A 21,743-nucleotide genomic window follows, 5' to 3' on the forward strand; every position below is an offset into this window, starting at 1 on the left:
ATAGTAAGCAAGTAAAGAAGTAAATGAAAAACATACTTTTGCTGGTAATGGGTAAGATGGAAAACATTCTATGAGAGCATTGATACAGGTGAGAAGAACTGAAGAGATTTGTGTAGTTTGAAGTACAGCAAGAATTTCAGTTTGGTCTGTGTTTAAATAACCATATTATGCTCCTTAATTTTTTTTTAAGAGTAGGTTATTTAAAAACATGTATTTTAAATAGGGGAAATAGTAGCTACCTAAAATGTTTGCTACAAGCATTTATGTCCCAAAGTGAGTCCCAATTTCTCCTACCTCCCTGGGAGGCTCTGTTCAACATCAGCAACTTGGTGTGATTCAGGCTGCTTTCAGATTTCTATTTCTTCTTGGACTGTGTGTGAAGTTGTGTGTGACCTTTAAAGCTGGAGTCTCTATTTTCCACAGCCCCCTAGTTCTCCCACAAGGAATCCCCACTGGCTTTCAACATCATATATGTTAGGGGGGATTACCTTCCCAGTGCAGGACCCCTGGACTGAGGAGCACTATGTGGGGCTCAGACCCCTTTGCTCCTGTGGGAGAACCTTTGCAACTGGATTCTCCCTTGTTTGTGTGTTGCCCACCTGAGGTTTTGGACTTGACTATACCCTGTAGTCGCCCTCCTATCAGTCTTGTCGTAAATCCTGCTTTATGTTTTTAGTAACAGAGGATTTACTTGTCTTCAGGTCATCCTCATCAATAGTGGTTCCATAAATAGTTGTAATTTTAGTGTTTTGTTGGGAGTTACTTGAGTTCAGGGTCTTTCTACTCTACCATCATGATCACATCACCCTGTATGTCTGTCTCAAGTATTATAGCTTTGTGACTTTATAAATTGTGTATTTCTCATGCATTTCCCTTGTCATGGTTTCTTATTCTTTCATTTTTCCTTTAAAACTTAACTACAGCATTGCTTTTGTTGGGAAGACTGCTCTGCTTCCAGATTGATATATTCCCACACTGTGACCCTTAGCATTTTGTCAATATTCTCATAATAGCACTTTTTCCATTAGTCTGGAATTGTTTGATGAATCATTGTGTATCATATCACTGGGGGTAGGGAACTAGGCATTTATTAACAAGGTCATCACAATGTCTGTGCCACATTGCATATAAATTGATAATCCATACACATTATTTTAATGGAATGGATACATAAAAATGATTAACTTACAATGCATTTAAACATTTGCCCGCTTGTTTTGTAGGCTAACTGCTTATAATATGTGAACTCAACTCCTGTACATACTGGGTGGAACAAAGAAACAATGTAACTTAATTCATCTTCTTAAGCCTCACACAAAATCTGAAGGAGCAAAAGTCCTTTAGTTTTGTTCTCGCTGTTCTGTATTTTGACCATGCTGGGCAACCTGCTCTTCCTTATGAGTGTAAATGTCAGTAAGACCTGGAACCCACCAATGTACTGTTTTCTTGTCAGCTTATCATATTTAGATCTAATTTATTCCTTTTCTATTTCCTGCAAATTGATTTCAGACTTGATCTCTCCGCAAAATACCAAATCCTTTGAATCTTTAACGACCTGGCTCTTTCCAGAGCACTTTTGGTGGATCAGAGGTTCTCCTTCTTTTGGTGATGCCCTACGACCACTACGTGGCCATCTGTAAGCCCTTGCATTATTTGGTTTTCATGATCCAAAGGGTGTTGATTGATGAAAACTACATGGGAATGAAATTTGGTGGAGGGAACAGTAGAATTCTAAATAAATAAATTATGTAGGTATTAGGTTATTCCAGTTTTTCACTAATTTTCTGTGTTTGTTTAGACAGTTGTCTTTTTCATGGCAGTGGTCCATTTTCTTCTGATGAAACGTATACTGACATAAATTCATTTATCATATTGTTATATTATCTTTTTTGCAGTCTATAGAATCTGCAGTAATGACCATCTCATCAATCTTGATTCTAATAATGTGTTCTTTCTCATATATTTTCTTAGTCTATTTTCCTAGAAACTTATCAATTTATTTAACATTCAAAGAACCAATTCTTGGTTTTAAATAGATTTGTTATTTTCCATCAATTACTCTTTCAATGAAGTTTGTCTTTTTAATACTGTTTTCATACTACAGTGTTCTCTGGGTTTATTTTCATTTTCCATTTCTAGCATCTTGAGATAGAAGCTTAGTTCATTCCTTAAAATATTTATTGTTTTCTTATATTTGGATTTAAAGCTATAAAATTTCTCTCTAAGCACTCCTTTAGCTGCAATCAGTTGATTTATACATATAAAATTGCATTGTATTATATACTATATTATATTATGTTATATGTCCCATATATACATATATAGCTATTTCATAGATACCTTTCATATTTCTTTTTAATACATGTATCATTAGCTTTCTGTTGAAAATTACCTGAAATTGTCCATGGGATATTTTAGGCCTTTGTTGCTTAATTTGTAAATAATTGCAAAATGTTATATTTTTGTTATCAATTTCTAGTTGAACTACAGTATTATAATATATATATGCTTTATGATTTAAGTCCTTAAAAATGTACTGGAACTTGTGTCATGGGCTAGGGCCTTTTCTCATTTGGTGAATGCCCCATGAGCACTTTGACCTGAGTGGAATAATCCCACAAAAGTTCTCTTTTTCCCCAGGTTGATCCTAACATGGATTCTATCAACTTGCTTGTCTGAAATTATTTGACAACTTTTATCTGCGTTTGAAATAAACTTTAAATGACTTGTTCTGAAATTACCATTCATTATTTTTGGAAATCGGTTCAGATATCATCTTCAAAGACAAAGCTTAGACGTAAAGAGATTTGCCTACTTTGAAAGTCATGATTTAAACAAGAGATTTTTCATACTTAATTTCTTCCCAGATTGGACTTTTCCCTTTTGGTGATATGACCTCAAGTTTTTTTGTGTGATTTTCCCCCAGATAACAGGGTTCTCTAAGTCCTGTTCTGCATGGTGATTATCCTGGAGGCATCTCTGGAGATAAAGAGTCTACACTCAAATTTATGACTAAAGTCTCAATGAATTTAATTAGACAAATTAAGCCTTGGAGAAGCAGGAAATGAATGACTCAATAGTATGTGCTGCAGTTAAATATAGAGAAAGTGCTTACAGCCCTTCACCCTTATGTCAGGGAGAATTTGTCTGTAGCAGTAACAGCAAGACAGGCTTCTTCTTGAATTGAAATGATGGACTCAAAACATAGTAAATTACGCACATGAAATTATTCTCCATCCTTCAGCAAAAGCAAAGTCCAACACTACTGTATGAAGATAGGACAGTATAAGTGATTGAGAATCAAAATGCTGCAAAGGCTATTTCACTATTTCACTTTTACTGGTATAAACACAAACAGCAAATTCTTTATTGTAAACTGATCTTACATAACTTGAATTTTTCTCTCTCTCCAATCAAAATGTTGGTTTAACACTTATTTCTTATCAGAAAAAATCATGCAACAATGAATATTTTGAGTTTCTGTTCAATTAAGATTCACAGTTCTTTAGGGATCAGAATATTCATATCCATTTTGAAAATTCCAACAATTTGAAAAGTAATAGTTTTCTGAATGACTGAAATGAATTAGATTTCCTGCAAGCATGGAAAGAGTTGGTCATGTGGAAGCAGTTCAAGGTCCAATGATGCTGCATATATCTTAGTCTCTGTGTTCTCAGAGATGGCATCAGTGCATGAAGGACAAGGGAGAAGACACCAGAGCACAGAACATGGATTGACCGGCTTTCTCCTTATGCAGGTAACCCAGTAAGTGTATGTAGACACAAAATTCTGAACTAGGCTTTTTATTTTTCAAGAGTACATTGGTGGTGTGAGAATTCAGTCTTTTAGAGTTAACCTTTGGGATTTTCATAATCAGCCATGTTAGGAATCCATTATGATTACTAAAATATCTAAAGATTGATTCTGTCCTATAATACTCATTTTGGGTATGTTCATATTCTAAGGATCTGGAATAAATTTACTTTCTTGAAGACATTCTTAGAAACTAATTACAAGTGTAAATCTTTGGGGACATTTTCATGGACAGATATTTGTAACTCTGATCAAAGTTCAATTGATATATTCCCTAAAGTAGACTGTTAGCCTGTTAAAAATGAAAAGATGAGGTAGCCTCTGTAGACTTTGATTCAGTGACTTTGAAGTCCCCAAAGTAATATTGTGGTAAGCAAACCATTGTTTCAGTTCCTACTTTTCTGTTCACAGATGAGCTTCAGCATCCTATCATATGATTTTTGGCCATTTAGATATATTCTTCCTTTAATTTTTTGTTGATATTATTATTTATTTCATTTTTAATATTTTATTAGTTAGTTTCTTAGAGATCTTTTTCTATTTTAGCTATTACCTCTGTGTACATCCTCTAACATAAACCTTTCTCCAAACTACTTTTGTCTATTGGTGTTGTGGCATCATCTCCTACATCCTTAAAAAATTTAGAAATTGTCAAATATATCTATTTAGGATTTCAGTGATTCCTTAAGGAGATTATTCCCCTCCTAGAATGTAGAAATTCACCTTCTACATTAGCTGGAAACTATATATGAGGTAAACCTTGCTCTACTTTTTTTATTAAACCTTTCATCAGTATTCATTTTTGTATAAGTTACTAGCTATATGTAGTATTTAATTAGCTTCTAGATGGAAAGCTAGTCATGGCACCTCATTTATTTAATAATGTGTCCTTTTCCCAAAAATGTCTCTAATTACTTGACTTTCTATTAGTTTATAAGATTGTTGAGTTTAAGGACAATGTTTTGATCAGCCTATTATACAATCAATATTAAATACCTTATAATAATACACTATAATATTGATTACATAACAGGCTGTTTAAACTATTTTCCCTAAATTATAATAATCAATATTAAAATAGATTTTAATATCTGAAAGTATTTGAAGAGAATAAACTATACTGCGTATTTATTGAATGAATGAACATATGATCGTAATACTTCAGTAAGTCTTTAATAATAATTATATTTACAGGTAATTTTGTCCTGAACTCTGAAATAAGACATTTACAAGAATCTATGGAACAAAGGAAAAATATAACTGAGTTTGTCCTCTTGGGGCTCACTCAGAGCCTCCAGGGTCAGAAAATATTATTCGTCATGTTCTTGCTCATCTACATTGTGACGGTGGTGGACAACCTACTCATTGTCCTGACTGTGGTGTTCAGCCCAACCCTGGATGCCCCCATGTACTTCTTTCTTGGCTACTTGTCATTTATGGATGCTGTTTATTCTACTACATCCATTCCAAATATGATGAAAAACTTCCTTTGTGAAAAGAAAACCATTTCATTTCAAGCATGCATGACCCAGCTTTTTATAGGACACTTATTTGGTGGTGCTGAAATTTTACTCCTGGTGGTCATGGCCTATGACCACTACATGGCCATCTGCAAACCCTTGCATTATTTGACGATCATGAGTCAGCGAGTGCGTGTTCTGCTGCTGCTCTTGGCCTGGGCTGGTGTGTTTTTACATGCTGCCCTTCATCCTCTCATTGTTTACAACAGATGGATGTTAAAGAAAGTTCTTGCTATTTGGTAAGTTTTTGGATGGGGGATAATGTGTGGCCAAGATCAAGATCAAGACTTGAGGTCAGACTGTCTCAAATTGGATGTTCAGGTCTGCTCCTCACTAACTATATGTTCTGGGGTGCAAGGTTGAACTTCTTCATATCTCAATTTTCCTAACTTCCAATCACATGTAACTCTTTCTAAAAAATATTAAATGAGATAGTTCATATAAAATTATTTGCACTATGCTTAGCATATATAATGCAGTCAATATTAGGTTTTGATCATTACTTACCATAGTCATCTCTGATCTTCAAAAAGAACTTTATAATTTACTAAATAATAATATCTTTCAAGAGTAAGGTAGGCTTAATTTCCTTAATCCTTAACCATCTTAGAACTTGTAATTTTTGGACATCACAGAAAGTGGAAACAGAGATGAGAGTATTCTATTGGAAATTTTGACTTCAAAGTCTTAAAGAAATTTTTATAAAAACAGAAAAAAAAAACATGGTGAAATAATGCATAGGGTAAGAATATCTAGACTTTCATGAGTCTTTTAACTTTTCTCTGTAAAATGGTGTTCATTCTAATAAGCAGAGGAAAATTATTTTTTAAAAGTGAAATCATGACATACAAATAAAAAATGAACACATGACAAAGATTTTATTTAGCTCATTGATTAATGAGGGAACTAGTAACATATTATAGTCAGTCAAAAGGAAAGTCCAATGCACACTCAACACTGTTCCATCAGGGAAGTGTAATTTATTTACAAATATATACAAAATCATCTGTCTTTACCTGTAATGATCAGGGGAATCAATCAAACTTCCACCAAAAACATTTGCATTTTGATGAATAAGAATTAATTGAGTTTTTATCAGTTCTCTTCAAATTAAAGATTTATAAAATAGTTAAAAGGCAGTAAAAGGCATGAATCCCATAGAATCAATAATTCCATGAGTGCTATAGATAACACACAGATTTCCATGAAGACATCCAATAATCTCTATATTACATTTCAATCCTTTATAATAATTTTTCTTCACAAAAGTTAAATATATTTAGCAGCTATACATCAAAAGAAGTACAGATGCCTTATGAATAAAATACATTTATTAAAGAGAAAAGTGTTTTCTAATTTATTTATCTATTTTTTTTTCACAAATTAAAAACACAAACTTTCGGCATTCATTGGAAACCTGTCAAGAAAACATAATTAAAATGGGAGATTAAAAAGTGTTTAATATGTTTACTTGTCAAGCTATGGAGAGAGTTGAGAGAAACTAATAAAGGATGATACAGCACCCCTGGGTCTGGTAACAGTAGGAAGCCATCACCACAATGGAACCTGGGAGAGCAGGGGAGAGACATCTCAGGAACCCAGGAGGTCCATCCAAAGCAGTGCAGCCTCAGTTAAAGGCACCCAGCCATTGACAAACCACAACAGGGATCCAAGACAGTAAACCCCATGATATTCTTTCTTTTCTTCTCATCTACCCTCTAATATTGTTTGTGCTACCTCTTGGCCAGAATGTAAGGGAGCTGATTGGAGCATGTCAGGGAAAACAGCTTCTCGGGGTGTAGAGAGATAGAGATCTCAGTGGGCGGAAGAGTACATCTAATTAATGTTCCAACTGTTTACCCAGTTTTTTTGTTTGTTTGTTTTTTTGTGTTTTAAGAAAAAGAGTAAATGGTATTTTTGGAATTAGCAGGGAAGAAGGAAAACACAAGGGGAATGAGAGTCTTCCAACTTATTTATTCACCTATTTTATTGAACACCAGTATGAGTCAGACTCTGAACCAAGTACTGGTGATAAAGGAGTGAAAACAGATACAGACCAATGTCTCAGACTTATTTAAGTGGCTTTTAAATGGAAGAGGGGGGTGAATTAGATTTAAGCTGTGTATAAACTGTATGCAGAACCAGAGCCAATACTTGTACATTTTTAAAAAATATTTAAGGAAGAATCCTTAATATATCTTATTGGCTGAGAAGCAATCAGGTTTATTACATGGTGAGCTCCCTGTGCCTGAATTTCCTCCAGCAAAGACCAAGAGCTACTTGTTAGAAGTTGTGGAAGAAGGATCTTAGCATCTTTATAACAAGCTGAATAAAATAGCTTCAAAAGTTCACTCTTAAAAAGCAGGGGAAAAAAACAAAAAGTTCACTCTTTCCAAAAAGTAGACAATAGCATATTTCTTTGACTCCTGCAAGCCATGGAAAATAATAGCTTCTATTATTAAAATGCTTTGGACTAACCTGAAAAAGAAAGGTATAAATTTCTCATCACCTTACTATTAAAAATATCGTCTTTACAGGTTAATTCTCCACTTCTGAATTTATCATCAGTATTGAAATGGAAGAAGGCAGGATGAATGTGACTTCATTCATTCTAATGGGACTTACACAGCATCCTCAGATACAGAGAATTTTACTTTTGGTGTCACTTATCACCTACAGTGTCATGATCACAGGCAACCTGCTCATTGTGGTGACTATATTCTGCAGCCAGACTTTGGACTCCCTGATGTATTTCTTCCTGGCCTTGTTGTCTTTGATAGATGCCTGCTATTCCTCTTCCATAATCCCTAAAATGCTAGCTGATTTGCTCTCTGATTCGACAGCTGTCTCCTTCAGAGGCTGCATGACACAGCCCTTTATTGCACATTTCTTGGCAGCTTCAGAGATTGTCCTCCTTGTGGTCATGGCCTTTGACCACCACATTTCCATCTACAGACCTCTGCTCTATGTCACCATCATGAAGCACCACATATGCTGCCTCCGGGTGGGGGTGTGTTGGGCAGTGGGTTTTCTCTACTTGATTGGACAGATCCTCATCACCTTCTGGATCCCATTCTTTGGCCCAAACATCATGGATCACTTCATGTGTGACATTTTCCCCCTGATACAACTTGCCTGCACTGACACTGTCCTTGCTGGTCTCTTGGTTGCTGCCAATGGTGGGGGAATCCCTGTGATCACTTTTGTAATATTGTTGGTATCCTGTGTGGTCATCCTGTGCTCCTTGAGGACTCAGGGCTGGGCAGGAAGAAAAAAAGGCCTGTCTACATGTAGCTGGGACCAGGAGCTATTTTTCCTATGGGTAAAGCTGTGGCAGTGTTCTATATTCCTGTTACTTCCACATTAAACCCTGTTATCTATTCTGTAAGGAATACAGAGGACAAAAATGCCATTAGAATGTTATTAAACAGGAATGCCATTTCAGATAAGAAATGAATATGAAGATTTTATTTCCAACATGATCTTTACCTTTTCAAATGTCATGACTAGAAAGCCCTTCCTATTCCACTCACCCAACACTAAAAGCACCTCTGCAGGTGCTGAGAGATTATTATGATTATTATGCAGGCATTATTATGATTATTCCCATCTCACAGGTGAAGAAGAGTAAAGTCAAAAAAGTTATAATCTGTCCTGTATCAGAGACAGAGCTAGTGTCTGATCTGCATTCTCCTAAATCCAAATCTGATACTCCTTCAACCATTTCAAAGGATATCAGAGAAAAGACAACATTTCATCAGAACCTCTCTTGTTTTGTAGTATTGGAAGATTTTCCAGTCCAACTACATACTTACATAATATGCCTGTGTATATAAGCAGTTTGCTCTCAGAAAACTGTAAGGCCTCCTGGTATTTAGGATGGTGCGGAATATAACATAGAAAAAAGATGCTTTCCAGTACCCCCTTGGCACACATCTGATATACCTAATATTTAAAATTATATTGTATTTCTTGATTTTTTTGGGTAAGAATTGTGAGTGATTATAAAAATTAATTGTATTGTATTTAAACTAATGTGAAAATATTAGTGGTCTCAAATGGTCCCAACAACATTATAAAATTAAAATTTAATGTTCTTATTTTAAAGAATAAATGAAGGATCTGAAAGTTTAAATAATTAGCATAGAACATGTAAGTCAGCTTTAAGCCCAAGAACTCTTACTCCACATCTTGTGATCTTTACATTTTACAGAATGTATTGGGGCTGGTATTTCATTATGGTTTTTATTGATATGCTATAGGTGATGATACTTTATTAGATTAACAATTATTAGTAGCAATTAAATGCAGATGTTTTTCAAAAGCACACAGTAAAATAAATTCATGAAACAATTTCACCCTTAGAAAGTTGGCTTTACACTTAGTTCCTTGAACCTAGACTCCTCTTTTAAAACTGCTACAAGAGATTAGTTATATGTATGTGTGTATATACATGTATAGAAAAAACACCAGGAATCATTACTCTATAGTTGACCAAGTAACATATCAATATTTCTCAGCTAAACAAATGTCTAACTTATGAGATTTTGTTGTGAATTAATTTTGGCTTTTTTTGTAAATGTAGTCTGCTACCAAAATACAAATGTGTGTATATGTCATAGATATGTTTCTATTCTCCTCTTTTGACAGAAATTTCCAGCCTTCCGCTTCATGGGTGCCATAAGTTTTATTGAAGAAATTGATGGACTTTATGATGTAAAAATATTTAGAAAACATTACTGTTATAAAAATATGATGGAAGTAAGAACACTAGCTTCAGGATCAGGAGACATAAGTATTATTTCTCACTATGCCATCATCTTCTATAACCTTAAACAACTTACCCTATTTCTACAAGTACTTTACTTAGGTAAGTTAGAAGGTGTTTCCAAATTCTGTGATTTTGCCCAAGCCAATATGTTTATAGCCATAATATTGTTGTATCTGCTGCTACTTCAAACATTTTTAAGAGAAATTTTAAATTAATTAATTTTATTTTTTATTTATTGTCTGTATCGGGTCTTCGTTGTTGCCCATGGGTTCTCTGTAGTTGTGGAGAGCAGGGACATGGATATTGTAGTGCATGGACTTATTGCAGTGGCTTCTCTTGTTGTGGAGTACAGGCTCTAGGCATTCAGGCTTCAGTAGTTGCAGCACACATGTTCAGTAGTTGTGGCACATGGACTTAATTGTTCTGCAGCATGTGAAATTTTCCTGGACCAGGGATGGGATGCATGTCCCCTGCATTTGCAGGCAGATTTTTAACCACTGCACCACCAGTGAAGCCCTGCTACTTCACTGAGAAATAAAATTGGAGGAGTTATGAGATGAAGGCCCACCACCCCCAAACTTTTCCATTTTGGGTAAATAACTTAGGAAATGTCCTTCAGGGATGAAAGATTCTTTGGATTGGACTAACACAATATGAGCTCTGCTCTTGATTGCTTTGTACTTTGAGAACATGTCTCTCTGTCTATTGAAATGCATGAAGCTGACATAAGAACACTAAGGCAGGTACCTGGTTTTTGTGAAATTAGTCCCTGAATCTATCAAAGATCAAAAGATCCTTCAATTAACTTCTGATCAACTGTGGTAAGATCCATATATAATTTATCCTGCTTTCATCCTGTTTTACCCTTCAAGGTTGAGAATCTGTGTGGCTTTCTCTCCAAGGTTTTAAACCCCTCTGTCCTTGGATTTGTATTCTAGAAACAGACTTTCCTGGCATTGCTCCAGGAACTCCTCTCTTGAAGAAATATTTTCACGAAAACCTTCACTGATTTAGGCCTAACTCTACTCTCTTTCCCTTTTATGCTTCTCTAGGTCCTGGGGAGCTAGACTAGACAGGGGTAGGGGTTCTAAAGTAATCTCTCCACCCAGCACTGTAACTACTTTAGGAGAGACTGGATGGCCACTCAATGGGCCATTGTAAATTAATTTCAATTTTTTATGAGGTTATGAATGGTGACTTTGTCAGCACGTGCTAATTCTCTCATTTGACTCTGTGTTTTATCCTAGAGTTGAATGACAATTTCATCACATTTTCATGATGACACTTCAACAAAATCCATATCCCTTATAGTTCTTTAGATAGTTTCAAATCCTCAAGCAGACTGTCTTTGGCATCTGCCATCACATATTATTACTGGACTCTAATATTGAAGTGTCCAGTCAAACTAGGTTTACTCATGTGTTCTCAGTTTTACTAAGCTCTTTTCCTTCATGACACATGCCACTCACAGTGACCACATACTCTGGAGCCAGTCAAGAGTTATGTGCAATTTGTTTTTCTTATTATTAATGCAAGCATATTTGAATATGGTGAGTGAGTGTTGATCTATATAGGAATATTTCTGAGTTGAAGTGATTTAAATTTATTTCAAAAATAATTTCAAATATCAATATTTCTTTTCATAGATAATTGTAATAGGCCTTGCAGTTGGTGGCAGCATAAATGTGTCATGATACCTTAGTTGTAAGACAATAGTTTAAGATAAGAATCCTTGTCCAGCATTTAGTGGCCTAGCTTCTTATTTCCCTTGGGCAAATGGTATTCTTATTCCCTGTCTTATATTTCCTTGTTATAAATTGTGAATATCATTGCCTATTTTTTTCTATTCCATATGGATATTGTACAATTAAACTTAAGTGACTGAAATAAATGCAATTTACCATCTCTAAGTAAAATTGAAGAATAGATTTATTTTCATTACTATCAAGTTAATCTAATTCCAGAATTGGCAAAAGAAAGAACTAGTTTGAAGAAATACTGTACAGTTTACCTGGTGTAAAGTGCCAGTACTATAGTAGGATTCATAATTATTAGTTAATGTACATCTGAAGATAAAATTTAAAAATTATGATTTGCATAAATGGTAGAACAATGAAAACAAAATTTATTATTATAAGAATTTAAAAATAAGATAGTTACCCATCTACATGTTTAATTTACACAATACTAAATACTGACTTCATAATAAACTCAAAAGTAATCAAAACCTAAATATATAAGTACTCAACATTTTTTTTTCTCTTGCCATAGTGTTTTGTCTTCATGTAGACTCAAAGAGGAGTTCAAAAGTAAAGATGAGTGCTATAAAAGTTCTGCTCTGCTGTTCAATTAACTTACATGAAATAATTGGCTTGTTGGCAACCTTTGCGAATAATGGTAAAATACCCCTGAGGTCCTATTAGCCTCACCTAAGAAACTTTACAGATTTTACCCACAAATAGCATATGTGGTAGTACTTTTAAGGCTTATCCAAAGGTAACATTTATAAATCAACAAAGACAGTTATTGTAGCTGAGTTAGTTGACATTTTCAAATCTTAACAACTTTACTTCTCTCTTGGAGAATTAGCAGCTGCCTGGAGTCCTGGCCATGGACCTATGTCAGACAAGTTCATAGGTGAGAATTTTTTTTTTTTTATTCTAGGCAGTTGCATAATCAAGGACTTTCAGGTTCAAATTGATCTTACAAATCTTACAATCAGCACTCATACACATTTATCTAGCATTTAAACTTCTCTTTCAGCATACAAAATGTTAAGAAAGATAGACTCAAATGCAATACTATCAATTTAGAAGCAAACATATTTTGGGTCGTTTTTCTAATGATATACATTTAAATTAATTAGAATAATGATATAATTAAATTAGAATAATTAAACAATTCAAATTTACATCCAAAATTTTCTCCACTCCATATTACAACTTAAGAATGTTCCTATGATATCACACAATTTTTCAAAACATCTCTGTAAAAAACTACACATTAATCAAAGAGATGTACTATATTTCAATTACCCATTTCTCCAATGTTAAACATTCCATGTTGATTCCAAATATTCCACTACTCTTAGTAAATGTGTTGAGCCTATCTGTAAATAATGATTTTTCTCTTTTAAAAATATTTTCCAATAAGATTTATTCCTAGAGAGAGTATTGGGGAGCCAAAAAAATGAAAAAAAATAGTTTCTATTTCTTCATAGTTATTTCTAAAGCACTGTTATTAATTATATTTGATTCCTATTTTGTGCGCACTATATTCTTTTCTGATCTGTTGGGGGATGCCCCCTCAGAATAAGGAAATACAATGAAGATGCTGCACTTTGTTTCCACACAAGTATAAAATTTTCATGTTAAATAACTGAAAAATAATGTTCTTTGTTCATTGATCTTTGAAAGGAAAGACTTTTTTTGCAGAGTCTTCCTCTTTTCTTTGGGAAATTTATGTCACCAAATTTCTCATTCAATGAGTAATGCAGTACCTTGTAATCAGAAATGATGGATGATGGATGCTATGGGAAGATGGGAGAAGAGGGCATGAGAAAGCATATAGCTGAAACGTAAAGGAGTGGGAAGATCATTTCTATCATGGATGGATGAGCTGCTGCTCTTTGGTAATGAAATTTCAATTATTAAGGGCATTTAACAGGGACAATCTTCATGACTTTGTGAACAAATATACGTTAACATACACAGTAAGTGTTCAATGATATATGTTGACTGAGTGAACTTGTAATAGGTACTCATCATAAGTAATAGATTTTATATGCGTTTGTGTTGGTCGGTGTATATATGTTTCTATGTATTATACCTTACCTATATCTCTGATTTGTCTAGTAAACTATTTCTTTTTTCCTCCATATTGTTTTTTTCTTTTGGAAATTTGGAAATAAGGATTTTCTTTGCTTAATAGATTCTCTTGTACTGAACATCTATGTAAGAATTTTTTTTTTCTAACCAAGTCTACTGAAACTGTAAATTTAGTGAAGACAACTATGTTAAATCATATGTGGGACAGAATTTTGAAGACTAAGAAATGGCAAATAATGAACACAATAATTATCTTGTAAATAAACTGACCCAGGAGCATACTCTTTCCTAGAGGCAATTAAATGTTTTCATACTTACCCCATAAAGTATGTCAGAAGCTATTAAACTGTAATGCAGCTTCTTTTCAAATGTTTATGTTTCTCATAAAGTCGAAAGATAAGAGATAGAGATGGAAGACAAGAGCACTTGAATTTCTGAGTTGATGGTCTGGGGAAGCAGGCATATTCTTATCCATGGCAAATGGCAATTCACCAAGCATTTACTCATGACCTAATAGGTTTCAAACACTGCAGATATCATTCTAGGCACTGTGGTAAGTGAGAAAACACAGCTGAATATCTCATGTGTTCTGATTGATACCAGGTAGAATGTATTGCCAGTAACTCATATACATTTCCCTAAACTGCTTGCTTACAACACATATTTATTGATGCTTTCTTTCCACAGTTAGAGCTGAGGGTTGAAATGTAAATTTTCATGGAAGAGGAAATAACTCATACCTCTTTGAGGCAACTTTAAACTTACAAGATATATCTGAGACTTGCATTTTGTAACCACACAGACAAAAAGGAGGGTCCAAAAGAAAGTTACACTGAGATGACTTTGCAGAATCACATGGAGTTGGAACCAGAATGAGAATCCAGATCTCATGTAGATAGCCCAGTGCTTTCTCAGTAAATTACACAACAAAAGTTGTTCTAGAGATGTTTAAGAGGCTACAGGTACTAGGTGTATGAAGAGATGAGAAGCATCATGGAGAAAATAAGCAAGAATTGAAACAAGTACTAGGGCAAAAGTGGCAAGGACGTGCTCCACAGTTACAGTGACTGCACTATTTTTTCCTGAGGAATTGAGGCAAAATGTTTCCATGGTTAACAGGTATCATTCTTTATTCCTTTTTAGGTAATTTGGGCCCCAGGAAAGTGTTACGCCCTAAATGGGGCTCCTCACACCTCCCAACAATGTGACTGAATTTGTTCTCCTGGGACTCACACAGAATCCACACTTGCAGAAAATACTCTTCGTTGTCTTTTTGTTCATTTTCCTATTTACTGTGCTGGCCAATCTGCTCATTGTCATTACCATCTCCCTCAGCCCAACACTTTCTGCTCCCATGTATTTCTTTCTCACTTACTTATCCTTCATAGATGCCACCTTGACCTCTATCACCACCCCGAAAATTACCATTGACCTGCTGTACCAGAGGACAACCATCTCCTGGGATAGCTGCCTGACTCAGATCTTTGTGGAGCACTTCCTGGGAGGATCAGAGGTCATCATCCTCACTGCCATGGCCTATGACTGCTATGTGGCCATCTGCAAGCCTCTGCACTATACGACCATCATGTGACAGCAGCTCTGCCAGCTCCTGGTGGTGGTGGCCTGGATTGGGGGCATCCTACATGCCACTGTGCAGATTCTTTTCACAGTGGACTTGACCTTCTGTGGCTTCAATGCCATTGACCACTTCATGTGTGAATTCTTCTCACTGTTGGAAATTGCCTGCAGCGACACCTACTGGCTTGGAGTGGTGATGGCAGCTAACACAGGGGGCATGTTCTTACTCATTTTTTTCATGCTTCTCATCTCCTACGTAGTCATCCTGAGTTCGCTGAAATCCCATGGCTCTGAAGGACAACACAAAGCCCTCTCTACATGTGGCTCCCACGTTACAGTGGTGGTGCTCTTTTTTGGTCCTTGTATATTCACCTATGCACGTCCTGTGGTCACGTACCCTGCGGATAAGTTTGTGGCTATGTTCTTTGCAGTCCTCACTCCCATGTTAAATCCTATAATTTACACAGTGAGAAACACAGCGGTGAAAAATGCCGTGAGGAGCATGTTGAAGAGGAGAGTAACTTAGTCTGTTCAGGATGCCAAGAAAGTCACTATTCATATACATAGAAGGGATTATACCTGTTGTAAACTGTGAAAGAAAATTAGAAATTTTTCAGATCATTGACCAAAAAAAGGACCAGAAACTAACATTTGTTGATTATTTAACATTGGGAAGGTATTTTTTAGACATTTTTATGACTTTAATATCCTTTACTAAGGCTTCAATATTCACACATAGCTTCAGAGTAGGCAAAGGAAAGAACAATTATAAACCCTCTGTTTGATGATTGCAGAGTATGCTTTTCTTCATAGTTGTACTGCTACTTTAGCAAATTCTTCATATATGTTACTTGGATGAAATTGGCTTTTCCATAGGACCTTTATCTCAGAAATTTTTCCATTTTTGCTTAGCCTGTGGTAAAGCAAACAGGGGATATAAATTCTTAGGTAGATATGTGGGGAGGGACGGAAGAGTGAAGGAATAACAGCTAAACTTTTTTTTTAAACTGTGAATTTACTAAAATCAAAATGAGAGACATCCACAAAAGGAGGAAAGAATGCATCATGATATATCTCTAATTCTTTTTTGTTACAAAAAATAAAGCAGAAAATTTGAAATTACTCTTAATTTGCTCTATTTCCTTAACTATCTCTATAGCTCACATTTTTTTTTTTTATATCGAGGAAATGTTTTCATTTTTTTATGCCAAGACTTGAGGAACTATTTGAAACAAGGGTAAACATTTTTTACAAACCTCAAAAAAAAAAAAAAAAAGCACCTAGTTTTCAAAGCTATTGCTTTGTAGTTCTGATACATATATTTATATAAAATTAACACTTTATTATCTATCAGACATATTCATTTCAGTTCATTATTCCATACTTTAACCACACAGTAATATCTGACAATGGTACTGGGGTGACTGTGTTTACTAATTTTTTCATGGCTATCTGCAATTCTTCAAAAACAACTTTTTCCAACAAAGTCTGGGCCTGGAAAATGATATAATCAGCACTCAGTCTATTAAAATGGTCAGGTTTTAAATTACTGGTGAGAATTAAACTTTTCAACAAAATCAAGACTAAATGATATGTGGTTTATTTTGTCTCAGGACTGTTAGAGAGGAGATGAGTGTAATTCAGAGGCAGGGATGGGATAAGTCTTGAATAAACGTGGTTTCTCCTCTAAAACCAGACCTAGGATTTGTAGAGGGAATCTAAGGACAATGATTGTGTCTTAGGGCCTCAGTGGAGGGGGGGAGAAGATTAATGAGATGCAAATTATAAAATTATTAAATGTCAACAGAAAACCTGGAAGGTGTGAGAACTGAATGATGTATGACATTCTCGGTCAATGAAGTTTTGCTAGATTGGAGGTTTAAAGCTTTTTCAGATGTTCCTTTGTACTCATGATCAAGACTCTCTTCTGAGGACCTACTGCCAAGTGACTATTTTTGATTCATTGAAAAAATATATATATATGTATATATAGTAAATGTGTTTCTCCTAAAAATCAATGAGATAAAATGTTTTGATCTATTCTATAAGGATACATTGATCTAATTGGAATTTTCTGTTGGTGAAAATATTAAGCATTAAGTGAGGAAAGTGAGCTCACTATTGTTGAAGGCCAACTATGAGGGCTCCATTTTGATGGGTTCTTTACATACTTTAACTCTCTTATTGTAGGAACAAGTATTAGTAGATACATTTTTTTTCCTCGATTCTATGTAAGAGGGAAATGACTACTCAATAAAGTTAAGCAAGAATAGGAAGTCTTTTAGAGATGGCTTCCTCTACACTTCCCACTCCACAATATTCCTTGTTGTCATGTTGTGAAAATACCAACACACAGATCTCATCATTGGCCACATCATGAAAATTGTCACTGAGGCATTCTTTTTTATTTTTTTTCAGGGGCAGCACTTTCTTCCCTTCATCTTTGTTGACCTCCATTTCCCAGGTTACTTATACTCTCTTGATTCCTTTGTGTCAGGTACAATCATGTGATGATCTCTTTTGTGCAGATATATTAACCTTCATGGGCATCATAAAAAGTGGGATGTAATAGGCTCAAGAAATGAAATTAAGCTGATTGAATTTCAAAGGAGGATACACTTGGGTGAAAGAAATGTTTCGAGGAAAAACAATCATTGAGAAAATTGATAATCTGGAAATGATGGCAGCACATTGAAGAGATAAATAGGTGTTATTTCCATAGGGCTTTTCCCATTCTTATACTATAGTGGTAATATTTACTACTAGAATATTTGGCTGTATAATCAATTCACTGTAGGAAATTTTGGCTTGTTGAATTTATTCAAAAAATTACTGTTCTCTGTCTACAGTCAGCCAGAGAATTATGGGACCTGGGTATACAAAGTTGAACAATAAAAACAGAGCTGTTTTTATGTGAAACTAAGATTCCAGTGGGTAATAGATGGATAGTAAGCAAATAAAATAATAAATGAAAAAATAATTTTGTTCATAATGGGTAAGATGAAAAATATTTTATAGGAAACATGGTAGAAGTGAGAAGAATTGGATATAGATTTGCGCAGTTTGAAGCACAGCTATAGTTTCAGTTTGGTCTGAGTTTAAATAACCATATTATGCCCCTTTCTTTTTCTTTTTTGAAAAAATTGTAGATTATTTTAAAATGTGTATTTGAAATGGAGGCAATAATAGCTACCCAAAATATTTGCTACAAGCATCCATTTCTCATGGTGAGTCCCAATTTTCTCCTACCTCTCTGGGAGGCTCTGTCCAATATCAGCATCTTGGTCTGACTCAGGCTTCTTTCCAATCTCTGTTTCTTCTTGGATTGTGTCTGATTTTGTGTGTGATCTTTAAGACTGGAGTCTCTTTTTTCCACAGTCCCCTGGTTCTCCCACAAGGAATCATCACTGGCTTTCAACGTCATTTGTGTTAGGGGGGATTCCCATCCCAGTGCAGGACCCCTGGGCTGAGTAGCACTATGTGGGGCTCAGACCCCTTTGCTCCTTTGGGAGAACTTCTGCAACTGGATTCTCCCTTGTTTGTGTGTTGCTTTGCTGAGGTATGGGACTTGACTATACCCTGTATCCCCCACTCTTACCTGTCTTGTCATAAATCCTGCTTTATGTTTTTAGTAATAGAGGATCTGCTAGTCTTCAGGTCATCCTCATCAATAGTGGTTTTGTAAATAGTTGTAATTTTAGTGTTTTGTTGGGAGTTACATGAGTTCAGGGTCTTTCTACTCCACCATCATTATCACTTCACCATGCATGTTTGTTTGTCTAAAGAATTACATACATGTGACTTTATAAGTGGTGTACCATTTCATGGATTTCCCTTTCCATTTTTTCGTGTTCTATCACTTTTCCTTTAAAACTCAATTTTAAACTTTAAATGATTGTTTTTGTTGGGAAGGCTTCTCTGATTCTAGTTCGATTGATATATTCCATACACCTTAACATTTTGTCAATATTCTTATAATAGTACTTTTTACATTGGTCTGGAATTTTTTAATGTGTCATTGTGGGTCATATCACTGAGGAAAGGGGAACCATGGCTTTTTTAACTAGTTCATCATAAAGTATGTACCACATTGATTGGAAACAAATTGATACTCCATACACATTATTTTAATTGAATGAATATATAAAAAGGATTAACTTATAATTCATTCAAAAGTTTTCCCACTTGTTTTGTAAGTTAATTGCTTCAGATATGTGAATCAGCTCCTGTACAGTCTAGATGGGTCCAAGGAACAATGTAATTTAATTTATCCTCTTAAGCTTCACAGAGAATTCAAAGGAGCAGAAAGTCTTTCAGTTATGTCTTCCTCTTCTATATTTTGACCCTGGCAGGCAACCTGCTCACTGTCATGACTATAACTGTCAGTAAGACCCTGAACTCACCAATTTTTTCTTATTAGCTTATCGTTTTTAGATCTAATGTATTTATTTTCTGTTTCCTGCAGCAAATTGATTTCAGACTTAATCTTGGGAAAATACCACATTTTTTGAATCTTTCCTGAGCCAGCTCTTTACACGGCACTTTTTTTGGTGGATCAGAGGTCTTCCTCCTGTTGATGATGGCCTATGACTGCTGTGGCCATCTGTAAGCCCCTGCATTATTTGGTTCTCATGAGGTAAAGGGTGTGTGCTGTGCTGCTGGTGGTGCCCTGTATTGGCAGTTTTCTGCACTCAGTAATTCAACTTCATACTATTTATGGGCTCCCATTCTATGGTCCCAATGTCATTGATCACTTTATGTGTGACGTGTATCCTTATTGAAACTCATCTGTATTGACACCTATGTCATTGGCATCTTAGTGGTGGCCAGCAGAGGACTGACCTCCGCTGTAATGTCTCTGCTCTTACTCATCTCCTATGGAGTCATCTTGCACTGTATGAAAAGCCTGAGTCAGGAAGGGAGGTGGAAGGACCTCCAGACCTGTGGTTCCCACATCACTGTGGTTGTCTGCTTCTTTGTTCCCTGTATTTTCATGGCTGTAAGACCTGCTTAGACCCTCCCCATTGACAAATCCAGTGTGTTTTATATACTAATGACCCCCATGCTGAGCCCATTACAGCCTACAGTCTAAGAAATTCTGAGATGACTAATACTATGAAGAATCTCTGGAGGAGAAAAAGGCAGATCAAGACAATTAGTGTATTATCCATCATGAAGTTTGTAATTTAGCATTGGGGCCAATCTCCTTAGAGTGGAAGCATCTTCATAAATTTGATACAAACATTTCATTTTTTTAAATATTAGTGATAATTATAATTAAAGAATGAAGTATATATTCATTCTATTACTAAAAATTCCCTGCTAGAATGAAACTGAATAATGTCTGGTTTATCACTGCACCTAGAAAGCTAGGATGCACTTACAGGGGAGAGTCAGTAAATAATATGTAATGAATTAGTCAATAAACTATTTATAGAGTTGCTAATTTCAAATTAATTTACACTTTTACTTTTATGACCTCGTTCTTTTTTCTTGTTGTTGTTGATTCTTATCTTTATCTTTATTATATTTATTGTACTAGCTAAAATAATTAGTGCTGTATAAAGTAATCTTTTTATTCAATTTCATTCATCTTACATATGAATTTTTGGTGTAATTTTTAATTTTTAAAATGAAAATTGAAGATATGATGTTTACTAATAAATACTAAAAATAGAATCCAGGCAAAATGAATTAATGTACAATAAAACTACTCCTCACCCCAAACTCAATTTTCTCAGTCCTTCCAGTTGCAGTTACTATACTTTGTTCCTGAGATTCTTCAAGTAATAATCTGCAAATTAAAGCATATTTCATCTATGTGTTTGTATCTATGTTTCAATGTTTAAATTTTGCATCTTATTTTTCAGCCTCCTGATGATCTTTACACATCACTTTATGTAGATCTAACTCCTTCTAGTTTCCTCCTACTGCTTACCTCCTTTATAAATCTACAGTAAAATGGATATGTCTGGTCGTCTTCATGTTTTGCCCAGTCTTTTTCAATGTTAAATAATTCTGCAATGAAGTTTTTGAAATTTTGTACATATGAGCTCCAAGAAATGGAATTGTTTAGTCAATTGTTTTATGTACTTAAAATGCTCACATTCACAGTTATTGCCAGCATGCCATCCACTTGGGCATCTATTCACATGTTTCAAATGATTTGTACTCCTTTTCAATGGACTGCTTATGAATGAATTTGAGGTGATTCCTTTGACTGCTGATTTTTTC

General features: G+C 34.9%; 2 pseudogenes; both read left to right on the forward strand.

Moving 5' to 3' along the window:
• The first annotated feature begins 7,908 nt into the window (after positions 1-7,908).
• On the forward strand, positions 7,909-8,789 carry LOC130848605 (olfactory receptor 4C13-like; annotated as a pseudogene).
• A 6,319-nt stretch (positions 8,790-15,108) lies between these two features.
• On the forward strand, positions 15,109-16,035 carry LOC130847953 (olfactory receptor 4C13-like; annotated as a pseudogene).
• Positions 16,036-21,743: the final 5,708 nt, after the last annotated feature.

The sequence above is a fragment of the Hippopotamus amphibius genome, chromosome 3 (genome assembly GCF_030028045.1).
Source record: "Hippopotamus amphibius kiboko isolate mHipAmp2 chromosome 3, mHipAmp2.hap2, whole genome shotgun sequence".
Lineage (NCBI taxonomy): Eukaryota > Metazoa > Chordata > Mammalia > Artiodactyla > Hippopotamidae > Hippopotamus > Hippopotamus amphibius.